Genomic DNA, 15,332 nt, shown 5'->3' with positions numbered 1-15,332 from the left:
GGCCAAGGTCTGGCAGATGGAATACAATGTTGGTAAATGCCAGATCATCCACTTTGGAAGGAATAACAGAAGAGAAGATTATCATTTCAATGGTGAAAGATTCCAGCATGTTGTTGTGCAGAGGACTTGGAAGTACTTGTTTATGAATTTCAAAAAGTCAGCTTGCAGGTACAACAGGTTATTAAGAAGGCAAACAGAATGTTGGCCTTCATTGCTAGAGGGATTGAATTCAAGAGCACGGAGGTCATACTGCAACTATGCATGGTACTGGTGAAGCCACACCTGGAGTACTGTGTGCAGTTCTGGTCTCCATACTTGAGGAAGGATATACTGGCTTTGGAGGCAGTGCAGAGGAGGTTCACTAGGTTGATTCCAGAGATGAAGGGCTTAACCTATGAGGAGAGATTGAGTCACCTGGGACTATACTCTCTGGAGTTCAGAAGAATGAGAGGGGATCTTATAGAAATATACAAAATTTTGAAAGGGTTAGATAACATAGAAGTAGGAAAGTTGTTTCCGTTGGTAGGTGAGACTAGAACTAGGGGACATTGCCTCAAGATTCAGGGGAGAAGATTTAGGACGGAGATGAGGAGAAACTGTTTGTCCCAGAGAGTGGTGAATCTGTGGAATTCTCTGCCCAGGGAAGCAGTTGATGCTTCTTCACTGAATATATTTAAGATACAGTTAGATAGATTTTTACATAGTAAGGGAATTAAGGGTTATGGAGAAAAGGCAGGTAGATGGAGCTGAATTTACAGACAGATCAGTCATGATCTTATTGAATGGCGAGGCAGGCTCGATGGGCCAGATGGCCTACTCCTGCTCCTATTTCTTATGTTCTTATGACAGTGGATATTGGACCATGGGACAATTATTCTGGAGAGGTTGTAATAGGGATAAGGAAAAGACAGATGAAGTGAATAAGTATTTTGCATCAGACGTCACTGTGGAAGACACTAGCACTGTGTCGTAAAACCAAGAATGTTGGGGGCAGAATTGTGTGATGTTGCCACTACTAGGGAGAAAGTTCTTGGGAAACAGAAAGGTCTGAAGGTAGGTAAGTCATCTAGGCCAGATGGTTTACATTCTGAAAGAGGTGGTTGAAGAGATTGTGGAGGCATTCATAATGATCTTTCCAGAATCTATTGATGGTTCTGAGGAATGAAAAATTGCAAATGTCACTCCACTCCTCAAGAATGTTAAGAGGCAGAATAAAGAAATTACAGACCAATTAGTCGGAGGCACGTGATAAAATAGGCCATAGTCAGCATGGTTTCCTTAAGGGAAATTTGTGTCTGACAAATCTGTTGGAATTCTTTGAAGAAATAACAAGCAGGATAGACAAAGGAGAATTGGTGGATGTTGTGTCCTTGAATTTTCCGAAGGCCTTTGATAATGTGCCACTCATGAGGCTGCTTAAGAAGTTAAGAACTCATGGTATTACAGGAAAGAAAGTAGCGTTGATAAAGTGGTGGTTGATTGGCAGGGGGCAAAGAGTGTAATAAAGGGAGTCTTTTCTGGTTGGCTGCTGGTGTGGTGTTCCACAGGGGTCCATGTTGGGACTGCTTCTTTTTATGCTGTATGTCAAGGACTTGGATGATGAAATTGATGGCTTTGTGGCAAAATTTGTGGATGATACAAAGATAGGTGGAAGGGCAGGTAGTTTTGAGGAAGTAGAGAGGCTACAGAAAGAATTAGACAGATTAGGAGAATGGACAAAGAAGTGGTAGATAAAATACAGTATTGGGATGTGTACAGACATGCACTTTAGTACAAGAAAGTAGTAGACTACTTTCTAAATTGAGGGAAAATTAAAAAAAATCTGAGGTGCAAGGGGAATTGGGAGTCCTTGTGCAGGATTCCCCGCAGGTTAATTTGCAGTAGTGAAAAAGGCAAATGTGATGTTAACATTCATTTCAAGAGGACAAGAATGTGAAAGCAACAATGTAATGCTAAGACTTATAAAGCACTGATGAGCGTCACCTGGAGTTTTGTGAGCAGTTTTGGGCCCTTTATCTAAGAAAGGATGTGTTGACATTGGAGAGGATTCAAAGGAGGTCACTAAAATGGTTCTGGGATTGAAGAGCATCTAATGGCTCTGGGCCTGTACTCATTGGAATTCAGAAGGATGAGGGGTGACCTCTTTGAGCCCTATCAAATGTTGATGTGGAGAGTGGATGTGGAGAGGATGTGGAGAGGATGTTTCCTATGGTGACAAATGTCTAAGATCAGAGGACATAGAATAGAGGGCCATCAATGGAGGTGACAAGAAATTTCCAGCCAGTGAGTGGTGAATCTGTGGAATTTGTTGCCACAGATGGCTGTGGTGGCCAAGTCTTTATGTACATTTAAGGCAGAGGTTGATAGATTCTTGACTAGTCAGGGCCTGAGGAGAATTGGGGAGAAGGCAGGAGATTGGGGCGGAGAGAGAGAAAACTGATCAGTCATGATGAAATGGTGGAGCAGACTCAATGGGCCAAATGGCCTAATTCTGCTCCTATGTCTTTTGGTCTTATGGTCTAACAGTTTGCTGTGGTTTTCTTATATTGCGAGAAGATGCTGCACCAAATCAGATAGTAATTGTTGACGTCAAGATGCTCTCTATTATGGAAGTGTGGAATTGCATCAGTATGTTCTGGTGAAGATGGAATTTTACCAACTGCTGGAAGATGCACATCCTCTGTTAGCCTTTTTATTAATTAAAGAGATATGGTTTTGATATTAAATAACATTTAATTGATATTAAATAAAATATGTTGTTCACAGACATGACAAATTGGCGATGAGTACAAACCCGAATGTCAGAAAATACCACTAACTGCACTGATAGTTATGGCACGATTACGGGATGAAATGAGAGTTAAACAGGACAAGAAGGCCGTCACAAATGCTAACAAAGGAATGCCTGAATGACAATGAAAGATGTGCTGAATTTAAAGTGAAAATAACATGCCGACGGCTTCAGTTGGGAAAGTTGATGAATTTGATAATGCTAATGAAGACTGGGAGTCGTATATTGAGAGGATGGAAATGTACTGTAACGTGAACAAAGTGAAGGACGAAAAGAACGTACCGTCTCCTACACAACTTAGTAGCCCCTGCAAAACCAGCAACCAAGATGTTCAATGAAATTGTTACAATTTTAAAAAAATCACTTGAGCACTAAACCACTTCTAATAACTGTGAGATTTAGATTTTACAAATGGAACCAGTCAAAATAAGAAAGTCTTTTTGAATACTCTGCAAACTACACAAACCTTCCCAGAACTGTGGCTTTAGAGGTGGCCCTTCTGATGCATTAAGGGACAGGGTTATATGTGGCATACATTGTAAAAGTATTCAAAAGAGGCTCTGAAAGAGAGCTAATCTTAGAACAGGCATTGACCATTGCAATATCGTTAGAGACTGCAGCAAAGGATGCAGCAGAACCACAGAAAAGGAGGTTAGAATGTAAAATGCACAAAATGTCCCTGAGTAGTGTAAAAAGCCAAAGATGTTATTGATGTGGTAAATCCTCCCATGATGCAAATAACTGTTGGTTCAAAGAAATGGGCTGCGGAAAGTGTCACATACAAGGTCACATAGAGAGAATTTGCAAGTCAGACAAAAAGCACAACCGAGTGAAAAATCTCAAACACAAAACTAAGCAAATGCATAAAGTTACCGAATGTAAAACAGAACCAGACAACACAGAGTCTGACAAAGGTGAACTGTCATGCCTAGAACTGTAGAGTATAACTGAAGCAGATCACAAAATCATATGGATCACAATAGATATGTCCAGTGTAAAAATGAAAATGGAGCTGGATGCAGGGTCAGCTTTGTCCCTAATTCCAGAGGCTGCCTACAACAGACTGTTTTCTAAGATACCATTAGAAAAGACATCAGTGATGCCAAAGACTTTCACAGGCGAAAAAGTATCTCCTAAAGGCAAACTGAAAGTAAATGTGATGTATGGAGGCCAAACACAACAGTTAGAGCTTAATGTATTGAAAAGTGAAGGGCCAGCATTTTTTGGATATGAATGGTTGAGAAAAATCCAACTAGACTGGCACTTAATCAAAGCTCTCAGTGTGAAATCAACAGTCAACGGCAGCTCAAATGGTCGCAATAACCAGAGACTGGCACAGTTGCTTAATGCTAATGAGAAGATGTTTGAGAAGGGGATTGGTAAACTCAAAGGCATGAAGACCAGAATTGAACGGGGTGAAACAGCAACACCTAGGTTCTATAAAGTGCATCCAATGCCTTACACACTACATCTGAAAGTGGATGCTGAACTCGGAGCTTGGAGACATCTAGAATTCTCTCCATGGTTGAGTGGAATGATTGGGTCACACCCATTGTCCTGGTGGCCTGGAGCTGTTTGCATATGTGGGGATTCCAAGGTGAGCATCAGCCCGGTGCTGTGTACTGTGCAATACCCCCTGCTGTGAATGGAAGACATTTTTGCATTTTTGCCAGGCAGGGAGAGAGTGACTTGTCACAAGCCTATCTGCAAGTGGAGAATGAAGAGTCATGCAGGACGTTCCTCACAATCAACACTCACAAGGGACTGTTCCAGAATAATTGTCTCATCTTTGGTGTTGCAACTGCTCCAGTAACTTGGCAAAAAGCAATGGACCAAGTGCTCCAAGATATCTTAGGAACACAATGTTACCTTGATGACATCATAATGACTGGCACGAATGATGAAGAGCACCTCCAGAACCTTGGTAAAGTGCTGACCAGGCTGAGTGAGTATGGTCTGTATACAGAGAGAGAGAATCTCTGAAATACAGAAGGAAACAAGGAATGACCCAATATTGTCAAAAATCTATGAAATCACCATGCAAGAATGGCCAGCTCATGGTAATCCTATGTTTCCAGGGTTCTCAGCAAGATGAGTCCAACTGTTGGTATGCCAAAGAACATGTGGATTTTGTGTTGTGGTTCCCTCTAAACTGGGCAATTAGAAAATCTGCATGAAGAACACCTGGGTACAGTCAAGATGAAGAGAACCCTCATAGCCAGCGGCAGTCGTCAGGAGCATCTGTCCCACCTCCGTCAACTCTGCGCCCGACTGAGTGAGTACGGTCTTACAATCAACCCCGCCAAATGCCAGTTCGGACTCGATACCATTGACTTCCTGGGCCACAGGATTACTAAAGACGGGGCAACCCCTCTGCCCGCTAAGGTAGACGCAGTCCACCATTTCCCCCGACCCACCACGATCAAAGGCCTTCAGGAATTCGTAGGTATGGTCAATTTCTACCACCGCTTCCTCCCTTCAGCTGCCCGAATCATGCGCCCCCTGTTCGCCGATGTCGGGTCCTGGCAAGGACATTACCTGGGCCGAGGAGTCTGCCGCCGCTTTCATTAAAACGAAGGAAGCCTTGGCGAACGCCGTGATGCTAGTGCACCCCAGAATGGACGTTCCTACCGCCCTCACAATGAATGCATCTAACACGGCAGTTGGTGGGGTGCTGGAACAACTCATCGCGGGTTGCTGGCAACTCCTGGCGTTTTTCAGCAAACACCTGCGGCCACCCAAGCTCAAATACAGTGCTTTCGACCGGTAACTGTTGGCGCTATACCTGGCAATCCGGCATTTCAGGTACTTCTTAGAAGGTCGGCCCTTCACCACGTTCACGGACCACAAGCCACTTACCTTTACGTTCAGGAAGGTGTCCGATCCCTGGTCGTCCCGCCAACAGCGACATTTGCCCTACATCTCTGAATACACGACGGATGTCCGGCACGTCTCGGGTAAGAACAATGTCGTGGCGGATGCGCTCTCTCGCCCTAACATTCATGCCCTTACCCAAGGGGTAGACTTTGAGGCGCTGGTAGAGGTGCAGCAGGAAAACGAGGAGATCCCGAGTTACAGAACTGCAGTCTCCAGTTTGCAGCTCCAGGACCTCCCCGTAGGCCCGGGGGAGAGGACCCTACTCTGTGACGTCGCCACTGGCCAGCTCCGTCCCGTCATCCTGGCAGCCTGGTAGCGACACGTTTTCGACTTCATTCATAACTTAACACACCCCTCCATCAGGTCAACCGTTTGGATGGTAGCCAACAGGTTCGTTTGGCATGGACTCTGTAAGCAGGTCAGTGAATGGGCCAGAGCGTGCATGCACTGCCAGACGGCCAAGGTGCAGCGGCACACCAAAGCCCCACCGCAGCAGTTCCATCCCGCCCACCGGCGTTTCGACCACATTCATGTGGATATTGTGGGTCCCCTGCCAGTTTCGCGCAGAGCGCGGCACCTCCTCACTATCGTGGACCGGTTCACCAGATGGCCAGAGGCGATCCCGCTCACCGACACCACCTCCGAATCTTGTGCCCGAGCCCTGATCGCCACCTAGGTGTCCCGCTTTGGTGTACCGGCCCACATTACCACCGACAGAGGCACCCAGTTCACCTCCAGCCTGTGGCCAGCCTTTTGGGGACACAGCTGCACCACACCACGAACGGACTCGTGGAGCATTTCCACCGTCACCTAAAGTCGGCTCTCATGGCCCGCCTGCGAGGAGCTAACTGGGTGGACGAGCTTCCCTGGGTCCTACTTGGCATCCGCACGGCGCCCAAAGACGATCTGCATGCCTCGTCGGCCGAGTTGGTGTACGGCGCACCCCTAGTCATCCCCGGGGGTTCATACCAGCCCCAAGGGGGCAAGAGGAAGAACCCGCAGCAGTCCTGGGCAGACTACGTGAGAGGCTCGGTAACCTGGCCCCCATACCCACTTCACAGCAAGGGCAGAACCCCACCTGTGTACCCAAAGACCTGCAGAACTGTAAGTTTGTGTTTGTACGAAGGGGCGGGCATCGGCCACCGATGCAACGGCCCTACGAGGGGCAGTTTACGGTGCTCGGGAACAACGGGTCCACGTTCGTGCTGGACGTTGGGGGGAGAGAGGAGGTTTTCACGGTGGACCGACTCAAACCGGCCCATGTGGACGGCGCAACTGGTCAAGTTTCCGGCACCGCCGCGCAGGGGCCGACCTCCCAAACAGGGTCCGGCCCAGACTGTGGACATTGGGGGGGGGGGGTGTATCACTGGTTCTGGGGGGTGTATGGTTATGTGGCGACCCACTTCCTAGCACACTTGAACTGGCTCACAAATAGCCAGCGCGCCGGCACAAAGGCCAGACCCAAAAGGGCGAGAGGTCTGCTTCACCAACAAAGGGAAAAGCCTGCGGGGGATTGTGAGTATGTGCCCCCTACAGCATCTGCGCCCAGGGAGGGCGGGATTAGGGAGGCTTTAAAGCAAGGCTGTGAAGTTCGAATAAAATCTTCTTTAACTGCAGTTTACCGACTCCATGTTGTTATTTTAGCATTGCGTGTAGCACACCGCTACAATACTTGGTCAACTTGTTCACTGACCTTTTTTTACGTTCACTGACAGGGAACTGAGGTTCTCCATGACATCCCGGAGCAGGTGACCGTGCAGGCCCAGTAGGGAGCCCTGGCTGGCGAGGGCTTGTTGCAGGAGATTTATGTCCGCTGGTACTGGTACAATTTAACCAAATTTCCTCTCCTCAAGCTCCTATAGTTCTTGGGTACCCCTGGTTAAGCCGCCATAATCCCCACATTGATTGGTCCACTGGGAAGATGACCAGCTGGAGTCTGTTTTGTCACTCCACTTGTCTACAGTTGGCACTTTCCTCTGTAAAAGCCACCGTGACCTTGTCTGTTGCTGAACCTCCTGACTTGTCCAGGGTTCCAGCAGAGTACCACGACCTGGGACAAGTGTTTAGTAAGCAATGGGCTCTTTCCTTGCCTCCACACTGACCATATGATTGTGCTATTGACCTTCTACCTGGAGCTCCTCTACTCACCAGTCAGCTGTATAACTTGTCCCGACCAGAGAGGGAAGCAAAGGAGGGCTACATCAATGAATCTCTCACTGTGAACATTATCCGACCCTCATCCTCCCCGGTGTGCTGAGGGTTCTTCTTTGTGGGGAAGAAGGATGGTTCACCAAGTCCCTGCATCGACTACTGAGGCCTAAGTCATATAACCATAAAGAACAAGTATCCACTGCCCCTCATAATCTCCGCTTTCGAACCACTTCATGGAGCCACCATTTTCTCCAAGTTGGACCTACGAAGCACCTACCATCTGGTCAGAATAAGGGAGGGAGACGAGTGGAAAATGGCATTCAATACCCCTCTAGGCTACTTCAAATACCTGGTCATGCCATTTGGCCTCACCAATGCCCCTGCCGTCTTCCAAGCCCTGATTAATGATGTCCCAAGAGAGTTTATTAACCATTTTGTGTTCGTTTATCTGGATGACATCCTAATCTTCTGCAGCAGTCTCCAGGAACATACCCATCATGTCCGTCAGGTTCTACAGAGGCTTTGGGAGAACAAATTATTCGTTAAAGCAGAGAAGTATGAGTTTCATGTCCCCTCAGTCAGTTTCTTAGGGTACATCATCGACAGTGGGCGAATGAGAGCGGATCCCGAGAATATCCGGGCGGTGGCGGAGTGACCAAGACCCACGACACGCAAGTGTTATGGATGTACAGCAACTCTGAGGGGCCGAAGGGTACAAAGTCGCCCCCTCCTTTTTGAGAATCACAAGATCGCTATTAATTCGGGTCTAGGACCCAGGAAATGAGAGAGACACACGCAGAATCCACAAGGTTTGGAATGTGTCCTGGCCTCAGTGAAACAAAACCACGGATAACAGCTATTGTCTCTTGGAGACGGAATTGTGTATTGAGTACTGTACTATTCATTCAAACCCCTCAGGGGACGACCAGAGTGGGCTGGTTGAGGGATTGCATCATCCCAACCTGACTGACATCTGAGACCCCGTGAGTAAGGATAAAAGAGGGTCTGGGGAACAACCCCTTAAGATGCACCAGGAGAAACGCTAGAAATTCCGTGACAGCATTTAATAGCGACAGCCGGTGGGGGGCTCGTGTGCGTCCTCCCTTGCCTGGGTTGGTGGGCTCACTACGGAAGAATGGCTTAGCTAAAGGAGAGGCCACAAGTGAACGGCCACGACAAAAGAGACACCTGACGGATCGAAATAATAAAGGTTGGAAAACCCGTAGCGGTAACTGTTCCCATTCTATTCCTATTTCTCTCTCTCTCCAACAAAGTGCAACACAGCAACAACCAAAAGACGGCAGCTTTGTGGAACTGCAGTGAACTGTATATTTCCATTGGACAATTCATTATCCCCTAGACAACGATAGAGCTTATTTCTTATTGATTATTATTATACCCTCACTTTTAGATTTAGTATTGACGACGTATATTATCTGTATATTTGCATTGATATTATTTTTTTGTATTTTTACTAATAAATACTGTTAAAAATAGTATCATCATACTTCAACGGACCTCTCTATCTTTGCTGGCAAGTGACCCAGTTACGGGGTTCATAACACAAGCAACTCCAACGATTTCTGGGGTTTGCGAACTTCTATCGCCGGTTCATCAGGGATTATAGTCAGGTGGCGGCGCCCCTCACCCAACTCACCTCACCTACACCCCCTTTTCACTGGGACCCCGAAGCTGACTCAGCATTCTCAGAGCTGAAGAGACGTTTCACCTCCGCTCCCATCCTGGCTCAACCTGACCCCTCTTGTCAATTCATTGGGGAGGTCGATGCCTCCAACTCTGGGGTGGGAGCGGTCCTCTCCCAACGTTCAGGCCCTGATCTGAAACTTCATCCCTGTGCCTTCTTTTCTCGTCGAATGTCCCCCGCTGAACAAAATTACCACATAGGGAACCTGGAGTTACTGGCGGTCAGACTTGCTGTGGAGGAATGGAGGCACTGGCTGGAGGGAGTGGAACATCCGTTTATCGTCTGGACTGATCACAAGAACCTCGCATATATCCAAACCACCAAACGCCTGAATTCCCACCAAGCCCGCTGGGCATTATTTTTTGGCCAGTTCAGGTTTACACTCACCTATCGTCTGGTGTCCAAGAACAGGAAGCCTGATGCTCTCTCCCATCAAAGCATTTCCGAGGAGGACCTTCCCAACCCTGTGACCATCCTGTGTGGTGGCTGCCCTCACCTGGGAGATCGAGGCCATAGTCAAAGAGGCACAACGGGCCCAACCTGACTCAGGCAACAGACCCTCCAATCGTCTCTTTGTGCCCCATTCCATTTGATCTCAGGTTCTCCAGTGGGGGCACACGTCTCGTTTTGCCTGCCATCCCGGGATCGATCGGACACTGTCCCTTCTGAAGAGACACTTCAGGTGGCCCTCCATGGATGCTGACACCTGTTCCTTCATCTCTGCCTGTTCTGTTTGTGCCCGTGGAAAAGCCTCCCACCTGCTGGGTTGCTTTGACCCCTACCTGTCCCTAGCCCCCCTTGGTCCCACATTGCGCTGGATTTCATTACGGGACTACCCCTTCACATGGAAACACTATCGTACTCACTGTGGTGGACCGCTTCTCCAAAGCTGTGCACTTCATAGCCCTTCCCAACCTCCCTACAGCCCATGAGACAGCCGACCCTCTCGTTCATCATGTCTTCCGCCTTCACGGGATTCCTTCCGACATTATTTCTGACCGGGGTCCCCAATTCTTCTCTCAAGTTTGGAGATCTTTTTGTCAAGTCCTTGGAGCCTCAGTAAATCTGTTGTCTGGTTTTCATCCGCAGACTAATGGTCAAACAGAGCGAGCTAACCAGGATTTGGAAACAGCACTGCGCTGCATAAACCGCCAACAACCCGTCTGCCTGGAGCACCCACCTCGCTTGGGTCGAGCACGCCCACAACTCCCTGGTCAGCACTGCCACCGGAAGATCTCCTTTTGAATGCTTTCTCGACTACCAATCCCCTCTGTTCTCCACTCATGTAGATGACATTGCTGCGCCTTCTGTTCAGGCCCATCTCCGCTGGTGCCGCAAGATCTGGGAAGACACATGCGCGGCCCTGCTCCGCTCAACCAACTGCACCTGATAATCGGCCTGGGCAGAAGGTGTGGCTCTCGTCTAAAGACATTCCCCTCCAGAAACTTGCCCCTTGCTTCCTGGGACCTTTCGAGATTGAGAGTATTATCAACCCCACGGTGGTCCGACTCAAACTGCCTAAATCTATGCACATCCATCCTGATTCCACGTTTCCCAAGTGAAGCCGGTATCTGTCAGCACTTTGTGCCCGACTGCCGAACCCCCTCCACCCGCCGGGATCATTGACGGTGTACACCGCCTGGTGATTACTGGGTGTGCGGCGCTGAGGCAGGGGCCTCCAGTACCTGGTTGATTGGGAGGGATACGGCCCAGAGGAACGCTGCTGGCTTCCCCACTCCTTCATCCTGGACCCTTCCCTCATCCGTGATTTCCATCGAGGCAACCCGGACAAGCCTGGTGGATTGCCAGGAGACTCCCGTCGAAGTGGGGAGGGGTACTGTTATGGTCCCGATTGTTAATCCCCTAATTTCCTTTGATTATGCCTTAATTCCAATTGTTAATTTCCCATTTACTGCTAATTTGCTTGATGACAGCACACCTGGTCTCCATCAAGAACTGCAGGATAAGAACTCTGGCGTCACAACCACAGGTCGCCAGTTCGTTGGTCTATTCCCATGTGATAACTTAGTTTCCTGTTAAATTGTTAGTTCGAAGTTCAGCTCCAGTTTCAAGATATTCCATGAAAACCCTGTCTCCATGTCAAGACTCCATATCAGAGCTCCGTGTCAAGATTCCTCTGGTTTGCTGTCAACGTTCACTTCTGTGCCAGCATCCCCAACTCAGTGTCCATGCCCGTGTCCCGCACTTGGGTTCTCCTCAGTCGCTCTGTGCAACAGTGTGATCTGTGATCACAAAGTACTCTGCAGATGCTAGGGTCAATGCAACACATACAACATGCTGAAGGAACTCAGCAGGTCGGGCAGCATCCGTAGAAACTAACAATGTTTCGGGCTGAGACCCTTTGTCAGGACTGAAGAGGGAGGGGGCAGGGGCCCAATAAAGAAGGTGGGGGGGAGGGTGGGAAGGAGAAGGCTGGTAGGTGCCAGGTGAAAAACCAATAAGGGGAAAGATCAAGGGGTGGGGGAGGGGATAGGCAGGAAAGGTGAAGAAGGAATGTAAGGGGAAAGCACTATGTGTAATAGAAGAAGGTAGAATCATGAGAGAGGTATTACACAGCTGGAGGAGGAGGCAGAGTGAAACTGGACATACAAAAAAACTGGATGAACTCAGCAGGTCGGACAGCATCCATTGAAAGAAGCAGTTAACATTTCAGGTCGAGACCCTTCGTCAGTGAAACTGGGATGGGGGAGAGGGAGGGAATTACCGGAAGTTGGAGAATTCAATGTTCATACCAAGGGGCTGGAGACTACCCAGCCGGTATATGATGTGTTGCTCTTCCAGCCTGAATTTGGCCTCATCATGGCAGTAGAGGAGGCCATGTATGGACATATCCGAATGGGAATGTGAAGCAGAGTTGAAGTGAGTGGCAACCGGGAGATCCTGTCTGTTGTGGCAGATGGAGCAGAGGTCCTCGACGAAACGGTCCCCCAATCTGCGTCGGGTCTCGCTGATGTAGAGGAGGCCGCACCAGAAGCACTGGATGCAATAGATGACCCCAGCTGACTCAGAAGTGAAGTGTTGCCTCACCTGGAAGGACTTTTTGGGGCCCTGAATGGTGGTAAGAGAGGAGGTGTAGGGGCAGGTGTAGCAGTTACACTTGCAGGGATAAGTGCCAGGTGGGAGTTCTGTGGGGAGGGACGTATGGACCAGGGAGTCGCGGAGGGAGCGATCTCTGCGGATGTGATGTGTAGATCTATTTCTTTCAGAGCAATGCCCCCCCCCCTCAGCACTACGTATTGATCTGTTGTCTGCACATGTGCATTGTTCTCCCTCGTTGCAATGTTAATACACCACTCAAAATCATCTCCTGTGTGTGTGCTTTTACTTCATTGATATGTAGTTGTGCACAGACACTCAGGACCTGAATGTTGAAACAGTGGTAACCGTAGAGTGGTGGATGACGAGTGGCTGGAGAGGAGACACATTTCTCCCGAAGTCGATTTGCATCTCCACAATTTTGAGGGGACCCACCAGCTCCATGTTTTTTTGACTGCACCAGAATGGTAGCTTGTTTACTTCCTGGCGGTACTTGCATTCGCCTCAGGTGGTTAGCTCTGAAACACCCCGGTTTCCTCGGCTGCGTGTGTCTAGGGAAGACAACTTCCAGCCCCGGCAAAAGCGTGATGTTGCGACGTGCTTGATCCCATCCCAAAACCCGGTTTGTGTGGACGCCGTGTCATTTTCTACCCTGTTACAAATTAATGCCAAAAAATACTGCCATTACAAAGATTATACTGCTAATACGAAAAACGACTGCTACTTCCTTTTCTTTCTTTTTCAATCTTTTTATTAGTTTTTTTAAAAAAAAGAACATAACATAATATTATATTAAATAGGTTATGAATACAATAGATTTGAAATTAAATTAGTAACAAGATAACAATATCTTATTAAACTATCAGCGAAAAAGGATCATACAATATCAATCTAATCTATATTGATTATACATGAAAAGATTAAAAATAATCATCAAGAGAAAAAAAAAGTGTAAAATATAAGAAAAAATGTATATTTAAGGAAATAATAAAAAAAAACCTAAACTAACATGGGCAGTAATAATAGTTTATAAGTATATGATAGTGTCAAAAACTCCGGAACTCCATACCAGAACAAGAATAATAAGAGTAAAGGTCTGGAAGAAGTCAAATTAATTCATATGAAAGTGTCAAATGAAGTTTCTTCAAATTTAATTGATGAATCAAAAATAGTACTTCTAATTTTTTCTAAACTTAAACAAGAAATAGTTTGAGAGAACCACTGAAATGTGGTAGGAGGATTTACTTCTTTCCAATTTTGTAATATAGATCTCCTGGCCATTAATGTTACAAAGGCAATCATTCGTCTAATTGAAGGGGAGAATCGACTATCATCTTCATTTGGTATACCAAAAATTGCAGTGATAAAATGAGGTTGTAAATCAATATTCCAAATTGAGGAAATGGTAGCAAATATGTCCTTCCAATAATTATGTAAAGTTGACCAAAACATGTGGGTCAATGAAGCCACATCTAAATGACATCTGTCACATTGAGGATTAACATGAGAATAAAACCGAGCAAGCTTATCTTTAGACATATGAGCTCTATGTACAACCTTAAATTGTATTAAAGCATGTTTAGCACATATAGAAGAAGAATTAACCATTTGTAAAAATTTTTCCCATTTTTCCATTGAAATATTGTATTGAAGTTCTTTTTCCCATTCCTGTTTAATTCTACCTGATATCTCTGGTTGTATTTTCATAATCATATTATAAATAAGAGCCACTAATCTCTTCTGACAGGGATTTAAAGTAAAAATCATATCTGAAAAATCTATCAAAGTTGAATTAGGAAAGGATGGTAAAACTTTATACAAAAAGTTTCTAATTTGTAAATATCTTAAAAAATTAGATTCAGGTAATTTAAATTTGTTAGAAAGTTGATCAAAAGACATCAAACTACCTTCAGAAAAAAGATCGCGAAAACATACTATACCTTTCCTTTTCCATATACTGAAAGCTTGATCTGTTAAAGAGGGTTTAAAGAAAAAATTAAGTAAGATAGGGCTATCAAGAACGAAGTTTTTTAGAGTAAAAAATTTACGAAATTGAAACCAAATTCGTAATGTATGTTTGACAATAGGGTTAGATATCTGTTTATTAAGTTTAACTAAATCAACAGGGAGAGAAGAGCCAAGAACAGAAAATAAAGAATATCCTTGTGTACCATTACATTCTAAATTTACCCACTGTGGGCACAATGGTAAATCTAAATCTAATTTCCAGTATAATAAATTCCGAATATTATTCACCTAATAGTAAAATCTAAAATTGGGTAAAGCTAATCCACCATCTTTTTTAGATTTCTGTAACTGTCTTTTACTTAATCTGGGGTTTTTATTTTGCCACACAAATGAGGAAATTTTTGAATCAATGCTAGACTGCTACTTCCAGTAGAAGTGGTAGAGGCAGGCTCGGTATTGTCATTTAAAGTAAAATTGGATAGGTATATGGATAGGAAAGGAATGGAGGGTTATGGGCTGAGTGCGGGCCAGTGTAAGCGTCGGCACGGACTAGAAGGACCGAGATGGCCTGTTTCCGTGCTGTAATTGTTATATGGTTATAATAACACAGTACAATGCATACAATTAAAGGAATTATACTTATGAATCTTAACTGAAGGGTTAGTAACCAATAACAAAAAGAAAAGGGCCCATTCTAATTGAACAGTCAAATGTACACAAGTTGGAGCTCACCTTGAACTTCTCTGTCACTCACGTGCTGAGCCCTCGGTCAACGCGAACACC

Source organism: Hypanus sabinus, chromosome 15 (genome assembly GCF_030144855.1).
Source record: "Hypanus sabinus isolate sHypSab1 chromosome 15, sHypSab1.hap1, whole genome shotgun sequence".
NCBI lineage: Eukaryota > Metazoa > Chordata > Chondrichthyes > Myliobatiformes > Dasyatidae > Hypanus > Hypanus sabinus.
The sequence above is the reverse complement of the archived record's forward strand: the minus strand, read 5'-3'. Positions refer to the sequence as shown.